The sequence below is a fragment of the Schistocerca nitens genome, chromosome 9 (genome assembly GCF_023898315.1).
Source record: "Schistocerca nitens isolate TAMUIC-IGC-003100 chromosome 9, iqSchNite1.1, whole genome shotgun sequence".
Lineage (NCBI taxonomy): Eukaryota > Metazoa > Arthropoda > Insecta > Orthoptera > Acrididae > Schistocerca > Schistocerca nitens.
This window is the reverse complement of record NC_064622.1, coordinates 537,725,656-537,741,080: the sequence shown is the minus strand read 5'-3', so window position 1 is coordinate 537,741,080 and position 15,425 is coordinate 537,725,656.

Genomic DNA, 15,425 nt, shown 5'->3' with positions numbered 1-15,425 from the left:
GGAAACGCTCAAAACATAGACAGTAGGAAGACTCAGCCTTCCTGTTCTTAAGTCGTTATTGTGTCTCTTATATTTAATTCCGATGCTATTTCTGTGTTTCATCGTCAATAGGAGGGTCCAATGGATACAGTAAACCTGCAGAGGTGCATCGGAATGTAAAACTGGTGACACGGGAAACGCTCAAAACGTAGACCTTAAGAAGACTCAGTTTTCTTGTACTTAAGTCGGCATTGTGTCTCTTATATTAATTCCGATGCAATATCTGTGTTTCACCATCACTGTGAAAGTCCAAGTGATACAGTAATCCTGCAGTGGTTCATCGGAATGTGAAACTGGTGACACAGGAAACGCTCAAAACATAGACAGTAGGAAGACTCTATGTTTTTGTACTTAAGTCGGCATTGTGTCTCTTATATTTAGTTCCGATGCAATTTCTGTGTTTCATCGTCAATGGGAAGATCCAAGGGATACAGTAAACCTGCAGAGGTGCATCGGAATGTGAAACTGGTTACCCAGGAAACGCTCAAAACATAGACAGTAGGAAGACTCAACGTTTCCGTACTTAAGTCGGCATTGTGTCTCTTATATTTAGTTCCGATGCAATTTCTGTGTTTCATCGTCAATGGGAAGATCCAAGGGACACAGTAAAACTGCAGAGGTGCATCGGAATGTAAAACTGGTGACACAGGAAACGCTCAAAACATAGACAGTAGGAAGACTCAGCCGTCCTGTTCTTAAGTCGTTATTGTGTCTCTTATATTTAATTCCGATGCTATTTCTGTGTTTCATCGTCAATGGGAAGGTCCAATGGATACAGTAAACCTGCAGAGGTGCATCGGAATGTAAAACTGGTGACACAGGAAACGCTCAAAACATAGACAGTAGGAAGACTCAGCCGTCCTGTTCTTAAGTCGTTATTGTGTCTCTTATATTTAATTCCGATGCTATTTCTGTGTTTCATCGTCAATAGGGAGGTCCAAGGGATAGAGTAACCCTACACAGGTGCATCGGAATGTAAAACTGATGACACAGGAAGCGCTCATAACATAGACCCTAAGGAGCCTCAGTTTTCTTGTACTTAAGTCATGATTGTGTCTCTTATATTTAATTCCGATGCAATTTCTGTGTTTCATCGTCAATGGGAAGGTCCAATGGATACAGTAAAACTGCAGAGGTGCATCGGAATGTAAAACTGGTGACACAGGAAACGATCAAAACATAGATAGTAGGAATACTCAGGCTTCCTGTACTTAAGTCGGCATTGTGTCTCTTATATTTAATTCCGATGCAATTTCTGTGTTTCGTCGTCAATGGGAAGGTCCAAGGGATACAGTAAACCTGCAGAGGTCCATCGGAATGTAAAACTGGTGACACATTAAGCGGTCAAAACATAGGCCCTAAGAAGACTCAGTTTTCTTGTACTAAAGTCGGCATTGTGTCTCTTATATTGAATTTGATGCAATTTCTGTGTTTCATCGTCACTGTGAAGGTCCAAGGGATAGAGTAAACCTGCAGAGGTGCATCAAAATGTAAAACTGATGACACAGGGAACGCTCAAATCATAGACAGTAGGAAGACTCAGTCTTCCTGTACCTAAGTCGGCATTGTATCTCTTATATTTAATTCCGATGCAACTTCTGTGTTTCATCGTCACTGTGAAGGTCCAAGGGATACAGTAAACCTGCAGAGGTGCATCGGAATGTTAAACTGGTGATACAGGACACGCTCAACTCATAGACAGTAGGAAGACTCAGTCTTCCTTTACTTAAGTCGGCATGGTGCCTCTTATATTTAATTCCGATGCAATTTCTGAGCTTCATCGTCAATGGGAAGGTCGAAGGGAAACAGTGTACCTGCAGAGGTGCATCGGAATGTAAAACTGGTGACACGGGAAACGCTCAAAGCATAGACCTTAAGAAGACTCAGTTTTTTTGTACTTAAGTCGGCATTGTGTCACTTATATTTAATTCCGATGCAATATCTGTGTTTCATCGTCACTGTGAAAGTCCAAGGGATACAGTAAACATGCAGAGGTTCATCGGAATGTGAAACTGGTGACCCAGGAAACGCTCAAAACATAGACAGTAGGAAGACTCAATGTTTCTGTACTTAAGTCGGAATTCTGTCTCTTATATTTAGTTCCGATGCAATTTCTGTGTTTCATCGTCAATGGGAAGATCCAAGGGATACAGTAAACCTGCAGAGCTGCATCGGAATGTAAAACTGGTGACACAGGAAACGCTCAAAACATAGACAGTAGGAAGACTCAGCCTTCCTGTTCTTAAGTCGTTATTGTGTCTCTTATATTTAATTCCGATGCTATTTCTGTGTTTCATCGTCAATAGGAATGTCCAATGGATACAGTAAACCTGCAGAGGTGCATCGGAATGTAAAACTGGTGACACGGGAAACGCTCAAAACGTAGACCTTAAGAAGACTCAGTTTTCTTGTACTTAAGTCGGCATTGTGTCTCTTATATTAATTCCGATGCAATATCTGTGTTTCACCATCACTGTGAAAGTCCAAGGGATACAATAATCCTGCAGTGGTTCATCGGAATGTGAAACTGGTGACACAGGAAACGCTCAAAACATAGACAGTAGGAAGACTCTATGTTTTTGTACTTAAGTCGGCATTGTGTCTCTTATATTTAGTTCCGATGCAATTTCTGTGTTTCATCGTCAATGGGAAGATCCAAGGGATACAGTAAACCTGCAGAGGTGCATCGGAATGTGAAACTGGTTACCCAGGAAACGCTCAAAACATAGACAGTAGGAAGACTCAACGTTTCCGTACTTAAGTCGGCATTGTGTCTCTTATATTTAGTTCCGATGCAATTTCTGTGTTTCATCGTCAATGGGAAGATCCAAGGGACACAGTAAAACTGCAGAGGTGCATCGGAATGTAAAACTGGTGACACAGGAAACGCTCAAAACATAGACAGTAGGAAGACTCAGCCGTCCTGTTCTTAAGTCGTTATTGTGTCTCTTATATTTAATTCCGATGCTATTTCTGTGTTTCATCGTCAATGGGAAGGTCCAATGGATACAGTAAACCTGCAGAGGTGCATCGGAATGTAAAACTGGTGACACAGGAAACGCTCAAAACATAGACAGTAGGAAGACTCAGCCGTCCAGTTCTTAAGTCGTTATTGTGTCTCTTATATTTAATTCCGATGCTATTTCTGTGTTTCATCGTCAATAGGGAGGTCCAAGGGATAGAGTAACCCTACACAGGTGCATCGGAATGTAAAACTGATGACACAGGAAGCGCTCATAACATAGACCCTAAGGAGCCTCAGTTTTCTTGTACTTAAGTCATGATTGTGTCTCTTATATTTAATTCCGATGCAATTTCTGTGTTTCATCGTCACTGTGAAGGTCCAACGGATACAGTAAACTTGCAGAGGTGCATCGGAATGAAAATCTGGTGACACAGGAAACGCTCAAAACATAGACAGTAGGAAGACTCAGTCTTCCTGTATTTCGGTCGGCATTGTGTGTCTTATATTTAATTCCGATGCGAGTTATGTGTTTCATCGCCAATGGGAAGGTCCAAGGATATAGTAAACCTGCAGAGGTGCATCGGAATGTAAAATTGGTGACGCAGGAAACGCTCAAAACATAGGCAGTCGGAAGACTCAATCTACCAGTACTTAAGTCGGCATTGTGTCTCTTCTATTTAATTCCGATGGAATTTCTGTGTTTCATCGTCAATAGGAAGATCCAAGGGATACAGTAAACCTGCAGAGGTGCATCGGAATGTAAAACTGGTGACACAGGAAATGCTCAAAACATAGACAGTAGGATGACTCTGCCTTCCTGTTCTTAAATCGGCATGGTGTATCTTATATTTAATTTCGATGCTATTTCTGTGTTTCATCGTCAATGGGAAGGTCCAATGGATACATTAAAACTGCAGAGGTGCATCGGAATGTAAAACTGGTGACACAAGAAACGATCAAAACATAGACAGTAGGAATACTCACCCTTCCTGTACTTAAGTCGGCATTGTGTCTCTTATATTTAAATCCGTTTCAATTTCTGTGTTTCGTCGTCAATGGAAAGGTCCAAGGGATACAGTAAACCTGCAGAGGTGCATCGGAATATAACAATGGTGACACAGGAAGCGGTCAAATCATAGGCCCTAAGAAGACTCAGTTTTCTTGTACTGAAGTCGGCATTGTGTCTCTTATATTTAATTTGATGCAATTTCTGTGTTTCATCGTCACTGTGAAGGTCCAACGGACACAGTAAACCTGCAGATGTGCATCAAAATGTAAAACTGATGACACAGGGAACGCTCATAACATAGACAGTAGGAAGACTCAGTCTTCCTGTACCTAAGTCGGCATTGTGTCTCTTATATTTAATTCCGATGCTATTTCTGTGTTTCATCGTCAGTGGGAAGGTCCAAGGGATACAGTATGCCTGCAGAGGTGCATCGGAATGTAAAACTGGTGACACAGGAAGCGCTCATAACATAGACCCTAAGAAGACTCAGTTTTCTTGTACTTAAGTCGGCATTGTGTCTTTTATATTTAATTCCGATGCAATTTCTGTGTTTCATCGTCACTGTGAAGGTCCAAGGGATACAGTAAACCTGCAGAGGTGCATCGGAGTGTAAAACTGGTGACATAGGAAACGCTCAAAACATAGACAGTAGGAAGACTCAGTCTTCCTGTACTTAAGTCATCATTGGGTCTCTTATATTTAATTCCGATGCAATTTCTGTGTTTCATCGTCACTGTGAAGGTTCAAGGGATACATTAAACGTGCAGAGGTGCATCGAAATGTAAAACTGGTGACACAGGGAACGCTCAAAACGTAGACAGTAGGAAGACTCAGTCTTCCTGTACTTCAGTCGGCATTGTGTCTCTTATATTTAATTCCGATGCCATTTCTGTGTTTCATCGCCAATAGGAAGGTCCAAGGGATACAGTAAACCTGCAGAGGTGCATCGGAATATAAAACTGGTGACACAGGAAGCGGTCAAATCATAGGCTCTAAGAAGACTCAGTATTCTTGTACTGAAGTCGGCATTGTGTCTCTTATATTTAATTTGATGCAATTTCTGTGATTCATCGTCACTGTGAAGGTCCGTGGGATACAGTAAACCTGCAGAGGTGCATCGGAATGTAAAACTGGTGAAATAGGAAACGCTCAAAACATAGACAGTAGGAAGATTCAGTCTTCCTGTACTTAAGTCATCATTGTGTCTCTTATATTTAATTCCGATGCAATTTCTGTGTTTCATCGTCACTGTGAAGGTTCAAGGGATACAGTAAACCTGCAGTGGTTAATCCGAATGTGAAACTGGTGACACAGGAAACGCTCAAAACATAGACAGTAGGATGACTCCATGTTTTTGTACTTAAGTCGGCATTGTGTCTCTTATATTTAGTTCCGATGCAATTTCTGTGTTTCATCGTGAATGGGAAGATCCAAGGGATATAGTAAACCTACAGAAGTGCATCGGAATCTAAAACTGGTGACACAGGAAACCCTCAAAACATAGACAGTAGGAAGACTGAGCCTTCCTGTTCTTATGTCGGCATTGTGTCTCTTATATTTAATTCCGATGCTATTTCTGTATTTCATCGTCAATGGGAAGGTCCAATGGATACAGTAAAACTGCAGGGGTGCATCGGAATGTAAAACTGGTGATACAGGAAACGCTCAAATCATAGACAGTAGGAAGACTCAGTCTTCCTTTACTTAAGTCGGCATGGTGTCTCTTATTTTTAATTCCGATGCAATTTCTGTGTTTCATCCTCACTGTGAAGGTCCAATGGATACAGTAAAACTGCAGAGGTGCATCTGAATGTAAAACTGGTGACACAGGAAAAGATCAAAACATAGACAGTAGGAATACTCAGTCTTCCTGTACTTAAGTCGGCATTGTGTCTCTTATATTTAAATCCGATGCAATTTCTGTGTTTCGTCGTCAATGGGAAGGTCCAAGGGATACAGTAAACCTGCAGAGGTGCATCGGAATATAAAACTGGTGACACAGGAAGCGGTCAAATCATAGGCCCTAAGAAGACTCAATTTTCTTGTACTGAAGTTGGCATTGTGTCTCTTATATTTAATTTGATGCAATTTCTGTGTTTCATCGTCACTGTGAAGGTCCAAGGGATACAGTAAACTTGCAGAGGTGCATCAAAATGTAGAACTGATGACACAGGGAACGCTCATAACATAGACAGTAGGAAGACTCTGTTTTCCTGTACTTAAGTCATCATTGTGTCTCTTATATTTAATTCCGATGCAATTTCTGTGTTTCATCGTCACTGTGAAGGTTCAAGGGATACAGTAAACGTGCAGAGGTGCATCGGAATGTAAAACTGGTAACACAGGGAACGCTCAAAACATAGACAGTAGGAAGACTCAGTCTTCCTGTACTTCAGTCGGCATTGTGTCTCTTATATTTAATTCCGATGCATTTTCTGTGTTTCATCGTCACTGTGAAGGTTCAAGGGATACAGTAAACGTGCAGAGGTGAATCGGAATGTAAAACTGGTAACACAGGGAACGCTCAAAACATAGACAGTAGGAAGACTCAGTCTTCCTGTACTTCAGTCGGCATTGTGTCTCTTATATTTAATTCCGATGCCATTTCTGTGTTTCATCGCCAATAGGAAGGTCCAAGGGATACAGTAAACCTGCAGAGGTGCATCGGAATATGAAACTGGTGACACAGGAAGCGGTCAAATCATAGGCCCTAAGAAGACTCAGTTTTCTTGTACTGAAGTCGGCATTGTGTCTCTTATATTTAATTTGATGCAATTTCTGTGTTTCATCGTCACTGTGAGGGTCCAAGGGATACAGTAAACCTGCAGAGGTGCATCAAAATGTAAAACTGATGACACAGGGAACGCTCGTAACATAGACAGTAGGAAAACTCAGTCTTCATGTGCCTAAGTCGTCATTGTGTCTCTTATATTTAATTCCGATGCATTTTCTGTGTTTCGTCGTCAACGGGAAAGTCCAAGGGATACAGTAAACCTGCAAAGGTGCATTGGAATGTAAAACTGGTGACACAGGAAACGCTCAAACCATAGACAGTAGGAAGACTCAGTCTTTCTGTACTTAAGTCGGCACTGTGTCTCTTATATTTAATTCCGATGCAATTTCTGTGTTTCATCGTCAATGGGAAGGTCCAAGGGATACAGTATGCCTGCAGAGGTGCATCGGAATGTAAAACTGGTGACACAGGAAGCGCTCATAACATAGACCCTAAGAAGACTCAGTTTTCTTGTACTTAAGTCGGCATTGTGTCTTTTATATTTAATTCCGATGCAATTTCTGTGTTTCATCGTCACTCTGAAGGTCCAAGGGATACAGTAAACCTGCAGAGGTGCATCGGAATGTAAAACTGGTGATACAGGACACGCTCAAATCATAGACAGTAGGAAGACTCAGTCTTCCTTTACTTAAGTCCGCATGGTGTCTCTTATATTTAATTCCGATGCAACTTCTGAGCTTCATCGTCAATGGGAAGGTCGAAGGGGAACAGTATACCTGCAGAGGTTGATCGGAATGTAAAACTGGTGACAAGGGAACGCTCAACACATAGACATTAGGAAGAATCAGTCTTCCTGTACTTAAGTCGGCATTGTGTCTCTTATATTTAATTCCGATGCATTTTCTGTGTTTCGTCGTCAACGGGAAAGTCCAAGGGATACAGTAAACCTGCAAAGGTGGATTGGAATGTAAAACTGGTGACACAGGAAACGCTCAAACCATAGACAGTAGGAAGACTCAGTCTTTCTGTACTTAAGTCGGCACTGTGTCTCTTATATTTAATTCCGATGCAATTTCTGTGTTTCATCGTCAATGGGAAGGTCCAAGGGATACAGTATGCCTGCAGAGGTGCATCGGAATGTAAAACTGGTGACACAGGAAGCGCTCATAACATAGACCCTAAGAAGACTCAGTTTTCTTGTTCTTAAGTCGGCATTGTGTCTCTTATATTTAATTCCGATGCAATATCTGTGTTTCATCGTCACTGTGAAAGTCCAAGGGATACAGTAAACCTGCAGTGGTTCATCGGAATGTGAAACTGGTGACACAGGAAACGCTCAAAACATAGACAGTAGGAAGACTCTATGTTTTTGTACTTAAGTCGGCATTGTGTCTCTTATATTTAGTTCCGATGCAATTTCTGTGTTTCATCGTCAATGGGAAGATCCAAGGGATACAGTAAACCTGCAGAGGTGCATCGGAATGTAAGACTGGTGACACAGGAAATGCTCAAAACATAGACAGTAGGAAGACTCAGCCTTCCTGTTCTTAAGTCGGCAATGTGTCTACTATATTTAATTCCGATGCTATATCTGTGTTTCATCGTCAATGGGAATTTCCAATGGATACAGTAAAACTGCAGGGGTGCATCGGAATGTAAAACTGGTGACACAGGAAACGATCAAAAGATAGACAGTAGGAATACTCAGTCTTCCTGTGCTTAAGTCGGCATTGTGTCTCTTATATTTAATTCCGATGCAATTTCTGTGTTTCATCGTCAATGGGAAGGTCCAATGTATACAGTAAACCTGCAGAGGTGCATCGGAATGTAAAACTGGTGATACAGGACACGCTCAAATCATAGACAGTAGGAAGACTGAGTCTTCCTTTACTTAAGTCGGCATGGTGTCTCTAATTTTTAATTCCGATGCAATTTCTGTGTTTCATCGTCACTGTGAAGGTACAAGGGATACAGTAAACCTGCAGAGGTGCATCGGAATGTAAAACTGATGACACAGGAAACGCTCAAAACATAGACAGTAGGAAGACTCAGTCTTCCTGTACTTAAATCACCATTGTGTCTCTTATATTTAATTCCGATGCAATTTCTGTGTTTCATCGTCAATGGGAAGGTCGAAGGGAAACAGTATACCTGCAGAGGTACATTGGAATGTAAAACTGGTGACAAAGGAAATGCTCGAAACATACACAGTAGGAAGACTCAGTCTTCCTGTACTTAAGTCGGCATTGTGTCTCTTATATTTATTTCCGATGGAATTTCTGAGCTTAATCGTCAATGGGAAGGTCCTAGGAACACAGTAAACCTGCAGAGAAGCATCGGAATGTAAAATTGGTGACGCAGGAAACGCTCAAAACATAGGCAGTAGGAAGAGTCAATCTTCCAGTACTTAAGTCGGCATTGTGTCTCTTCTATTTAATTCCGATGCAATTTCTGTGTTTCACCGTCAATGGGAAGATCCAAGGGATACAGTAAACCTGCAGAGGTGCATCGGAATGTAAGACTGGTGACACAGGAAATGCTCAAAACGTAGACAGTAGGAAGACACCGCCTTCCTGTTCTTAAGTCGGCATTGTGTCTCTTATATTTAATTCCGATGCTATATCTGTGTTACATCGTCAATGGGAAGGTCCAATGGATACAGTAAAACTGCAGGGGTGCATCGGAATGTAAAACTGGTGACACAGGAACGATCAAAAGATAGACAGTAGGATTACTCAGTCTTTCTGTGCTTAAGTCGGCATTGTGTCTCTTATATTTAATTCCGATGCAATTTCTGTGTTTCATCGTCAATGGGAAGGTCCAATGTATACAGTAAACCTGCAGAGGTGCATCGGAATGTAAAACTGGTGATACAGGACACGCTCAAATCATAGACAGTAGGAAGACTCAGTCTTCCTTTACTTAAGTCGGCATGGTGTCTCTAATTTTTAATTCCGATGCAATTTCTGTGTTTCATCGTCACTGTGAAGGTACAAGGGATACAGTAAACCTGCAGAGGTGCATCAGTATGTAAAACTGATGACACAGGAAACGCTCAAAACATAGACAGTAGGAAGACTCAGTCTTCCTGTACTTAAGTCACCATTGTGTCTCTTATATTTAATTCCGATGCAATTTCTGTGTTTCATCGTCACTGTGAAGGTCCAAGGGATACAGTAAACCTTCAGAGGTGCATCGGAATGTAAAACTGGTGACACAGGAAACGCTCAAAACATAGACAGTAGGAAGACTCAGTCTTCCTGTACTTCAGTCGGCATTGTGTCTCTTATATTTAATTCCGATGCCATTTCTGTGTTTCATCGCCAATGGGAATGTCCAATGTATACAGTAAATCTGCAGAGGTGCATCGGAATGTAAAACTGGTGACACAGGAAACGCTCAAAACATAGACAGTAGGAAGACTCAGCCTTCCTGTTCTTAAGTCGTTATTGTGTCTCTTATATTTAATTCCGATGCTATTTCTGTGTTTGATCGTCAATGGGAAGGACCAATGGATACAGTAAACCTGCAGAGGTGCATCGGAATGTAAAATTGGTGACGCAGGAAACGCTCAAAACATAGGCAGTAGGAAGACTCAATCTTCCAGTACTTAAGTCGGCATTGTGTCTCTTCTATTTAATTCCGATGGAATTTCTGTGTTTCATCGTCAATGGGAAGATCCAAGGGATACAGTAAACCTGCAGAGGTGCATTGGAATGTAAAACTGGTGACACAGGAAATGCTCAAAACAGACAGTAGGAAGACTCAATGTTTCTGTACTTAAGTCGGCATTGTGTCTGTTATATTTAGTTCCGATGCAATTTCTATGTTTCATCGTCAATGGGAAGATCCAAGGGATACAGTAAACCTGCAGAGGTGCATCGGAATGTAAACTGGTGACACAGGAAACGCTCAAAACATAGACAGTAGGATGACTCAGCCTTCCTGTTCTTAAGTCGTTGTTGTGTATCCTATATTTAATTCCGATGCTATTTCTGTTTTTCATCGTCAATGGGAAGGTCCAATGGATACAGTAAACCTGCAGAGGTGCATCGGAATGTAAAATTGGTGACGCAGGAAACGCTCAAAACTTTGGCAGTTGGAAGACTCAGTCTTTCTGTACTTAAGTCGGCATTGTGTCTCTTATATTTAATTCCGATGCAATTTCTGTGTTTCATCGTCAATGGGAAGGTCCAAGGGATACAGTATGCCTGCAGAGGTGCATCGCAATGTAAAACTGGTGACACAGGAAGCGCTCATAACATAGACCCTAAGAAGACTCAGTTTTCTTGTACTTAAGTCGCGATTGTGTCTTTTATATTTAATTCCGATGCAATTTCTGTGTTTCATCGTCACTGTGAAGGTCCAAGGGATACAGTAAACCTGCAGAGGTGCATCGGAATGTAAAACTGGTGATACAGGAAACGCTCAAATCATAGACAGTAGGAAGACTCAGTCTTCCTTTACTTAAGTCCGCATGGTGTCCCTTATATTTAATTCCGATGCAATTTCTGAGCTTCATCGTCAATGGGAAGGTCGAAGGGGAACAGTATACCTGCAGAGGTTGATCGGAATGTAAAACTGGTGACAAGGGAACGCTCAACACATAGACAGAAGGAAGAATCAGTCTTCCTGTACTTAAGTCGGCATTGTGTCTCTTATTTTTATTTCCGATGCAATTTCTGAGCTTCATCGTCAATGGGAAGGTCGAAGGGGAACAGTATACCTGCAGAGGTTGATCGGAATGTAAAACTGGTGACAAGGGAACGCTCAACACATAGACAGAAGGAAGAATCAGTCTTCCTGTACTTAAGTCGGCATTGTGTCTCTTATATTTAATTCCGATGCAATATCTGTGTTTCATCGTCACTGTTAAAGTCCAAGGGATACAGTAAACCTGCAGTGGTTCATAGGAATGTGGAACTGGTGACACAGGAAACGCTCAAAACATAGACAGTAGGAAGACTCTATGTTTTTGTACTTAATTCGGCATTGTGTCTCTTATATTTAGTTCCGATGCAATTTCTGTGTTTCATCGTCAATGGGAAGACCCAAGGGATACAGTAAACCTGCAGAGGTGCATCGGAATGTAAAACTGGTGACACAGGAAACCCTCAAAGCATAGACAGTAGGAAGACTGAGCCTTCCTGTTCTTATGTCGGCATTGTGTCTCTTATATTTAATTCCGATGCTATTTTTGTGTTTCATCGTCAATGGGAAGGTCCAATGGATACAGTAAACCTGCAGAGGTGCATCGGAATGTAAAATTGGTGACTCAGGAAACGCTCAAAACATAGGCAGTAGGAAGACTCAATCTTCCAGTAGTTAAGTCGACATTGTGTCTCTTCTATTTAATTCCGATGCAATTTCTGTGTTTCATCGTCAATGGGAAGATCCGAGGGATACAGTAAACCTGCAGAGGTGCATCGGAATGTAAGACTGGTGACACAGGAAATGCTCAAAACATAGACAGTAGGAAGACTCAGCCTTCCAGTTCTTAAGTCGGCATTGTGTCTCTTATATTTAATTCCGATGCTATATCTGTGTTACATCGTCAATGGGAAGGTCCAATGGATACAGTAAAACTGCAGGGGTGCATCGGAATGTAAAACTGGTGACACAGGAAACGATCAAAAGATAGACAGTAGGATTACTCAGTCTTTCTGTGCTTAAGTCGGCATTGTGTCTCTTATATTTAATTCCGATGCAATTTCTGTGTTTCATCGTCAATGGGAAGGTCCAATGTATACAGTAAACCTGCAGAGGTGCATCGGAATGTAAAACTGGTGATACAGGACACGCTCAAATCATAGACAGTAGGAAGACTCAGTCTTCCTTTACTTAAGTCGGCATGGTGTCTCTAATTTTTAATTCCGATGCAATTTCTGTGTTTCATCGTCACTGTGAAGGTACAAGGGATACAGTAAACCTGCAGAGGTGCATCGGTATGTAAAACTGATGACACAGGAAACGCTCAAAACATAGACAGTAGGAAGACTCAGTCTTCCTGTACTTAAGTCACCATTGTGTCTCTTATATTTAATTCCGATGCAATTTCTGTGTTTCATCGTCACTGTGAAGGTCCAAGGGATACAGTAAACCTTCAGAGGTGCATCGGAATGTAAAACTGGTGACACAGGAAACGCTCAAAACATAGACAGTAGGAAGACTCAGTCTTCCTCTACTTCAGTCGGCATTGTGTCTCTTATATTTAATTCCGATGCCATTTCTGTGTTTCATCGCCAATGGGAATGTCCAATGTATACAGTATGTATACAGTAAACCTGCAGAGGTGCATCGGAATGTAAAACTGGTGACACAGGAAACGCTCAAAACATAGACAGTAGGAAGACTCAGCCTTCCTGTTCTTAAGTCGTTATTGTGTCTCTTATATTTAATTCCGATGCTATTTCTGTGTTTGATCGTCAATGGGAAGGACCAATGGATACAGTAAACCTGCAGAGGTGCATCGGAATGTAAAATTGGTGACGCAGGAAACGCTCAAAACATAGGCAGTAGGAAGACTCAATCTTCCAGTACTTAAGTCGGCATTGTGTCTCTTCTATTTAATTCCGATGGAATTTCTGTGTTTCATCGTCAATGGGAAGATCCAAGGGATACAGTAAACCTGCAGAGGTGCATTGGAATGTAAAACTGGTGACACAGGAAATGCTCAAAACATAGACAGTAGGAAGACTCAGCCTTCCTGTACTTAAGTCGGCATTGTGTCACTTATTTTTATTTCCGATGCAATTTCTGAGCTTCATCGTCAATGGGAAGGTCCTAGGAACACAGTAAGCCTGCAGAAGTGCATCGGAATGTAAAACTGGTGACACGGGAAACGCTCAAAACGTAGACCTTAAGAAGACTCAGTTTTCTTGTACTTAAGTCGGCATTGTGTCTCTTATATTTAATTCCGATGCAATATCTGTGTTTCATCGTCACTGTGAAAGTCCAAGGGATACAGTAATCCTGCAGTGGTTAATCGGAAAGTGAAACTGGTGACACAGGAAACGCTCAAAACATAGACAGTAGGCAGACTCTATGTTTTTGTACTTAAGTCGGCATTGTGTCTCTTATATTTAGTTCCGATGCAATTTCTGTGTTTCATCGTCAATGGGAAGATCCAAGGGATACTGTAAACCTGCAGAGGTGCATCGGAATGTGAAACTGGTGACCCAGGAAACGCTCAAAACATAGACAGTAGGAACACTCAATGTTTCTGTACTTAAGTCGGCATTGTATCTCTTATATTTAGTTCCGATGCAATTTCTGTGTTTCATCGTCAATGGGAAGATCCAAGGGATACAGTAAACATGCAGAGGTGCATCGGAATGTAAACTGGTGACACAGGAAACGCTCAAAACATAGACAGTAGGAAGACTCAGCCTTCCTGTTCTTAAGTTGTTATTGTGTCTCTTATATTTAATTCCGATGCTATTTCTGTGTTTCATCGTCAACGGGAAGGTCCAATGGATACAGTAAACCTACAGAGGTGCATCGGAATGTAAAATTGGTGACGCAGGAAACGCTCAAAACATAGGCAGTAGGAAGACTCAGTCTTTCTGTACTTAAGTCGGCATTCTGTCTCTTATATTTAATTCCGATGCAATTTCTGTGTTTCATCGTCAATGGGAAGGTCCAAGGGATACAGTATGCCTGCAGAGGTGCATCGGAATGTAAAACTGGTGACACAGGAAGCGCTCATAACATAGACCTTAAGAAGACTCAGTTTTCTTGTACTTAAGTCGGCATTGTGTCTTTTATATTTAATTCCGATGCAATTTCTGTGTTTCATCGTCACTGTGAAGGTCCAAGGGATACAGTAAACCTGCAGAGGTGCATCGGAATGTAAAACTGGTGATACAGGACACGCTCAAATCATAGACAGTAGGAAGACTCAGTATTCCTTTACTTAAGTCCGCATGGTGTCCCTTATATTTAATTCCGATGCAATTTCTGAGCTTCATCGTCAATGGGAAGGTCGAAGGGGAACAGTATACCTGCAGAGGTTGATCGGAATGTAAAACTGGTGACAAGGGAACGCTCAACACATAGACAGAAGGAAGAATCAGTCTTCCTGTACTTAAGTCGGCATTGTGTCTCTTATATTTAATTCCGATGCAATATCTGTGTTTCATCGTCACTGTTAAAGTCCAAGGGATACAGTAAACCTGCAGTGGTTCATCGGAATGTGAAACTGGTGACACAGGAAACGCTCAAAACATAGACAGTAGGAAGACTCTATGTTTTTGTACTTAATTCGGCATTGTGTCTCTTATATTTAGTTCCGATGCAATTTCTGTGTTTCATCGTCAATGGGAAGACCCAAGGGATACAGTAAACCTGCAGAGGTGCATCGGAATGTAAAACTGGTGACACAGGAAACCCTCAAAGCATAGACAGTAGGAAGACTGAGCCTTCCTGTTCTTATGTCGGCATTGAGTCTCTTATATTTAATTCCGATGCTATTTTTGTCTTTCATCGTCAATGGGAAGGTCCAATGGATACAGTAAACCTGCAGAGGTGCATCGGAATGTAAAATTGGTGACTCAGGAAACGCTCAAAACATAGGCAGTAGGAAGACTCAATCTTCCAGTAGTTAAGTCGACATTGTGTCTCTTCTATTTAATTCCGATGCAATTTCTGTGTTTCATCGTCAATGGGAAGATCCAAGG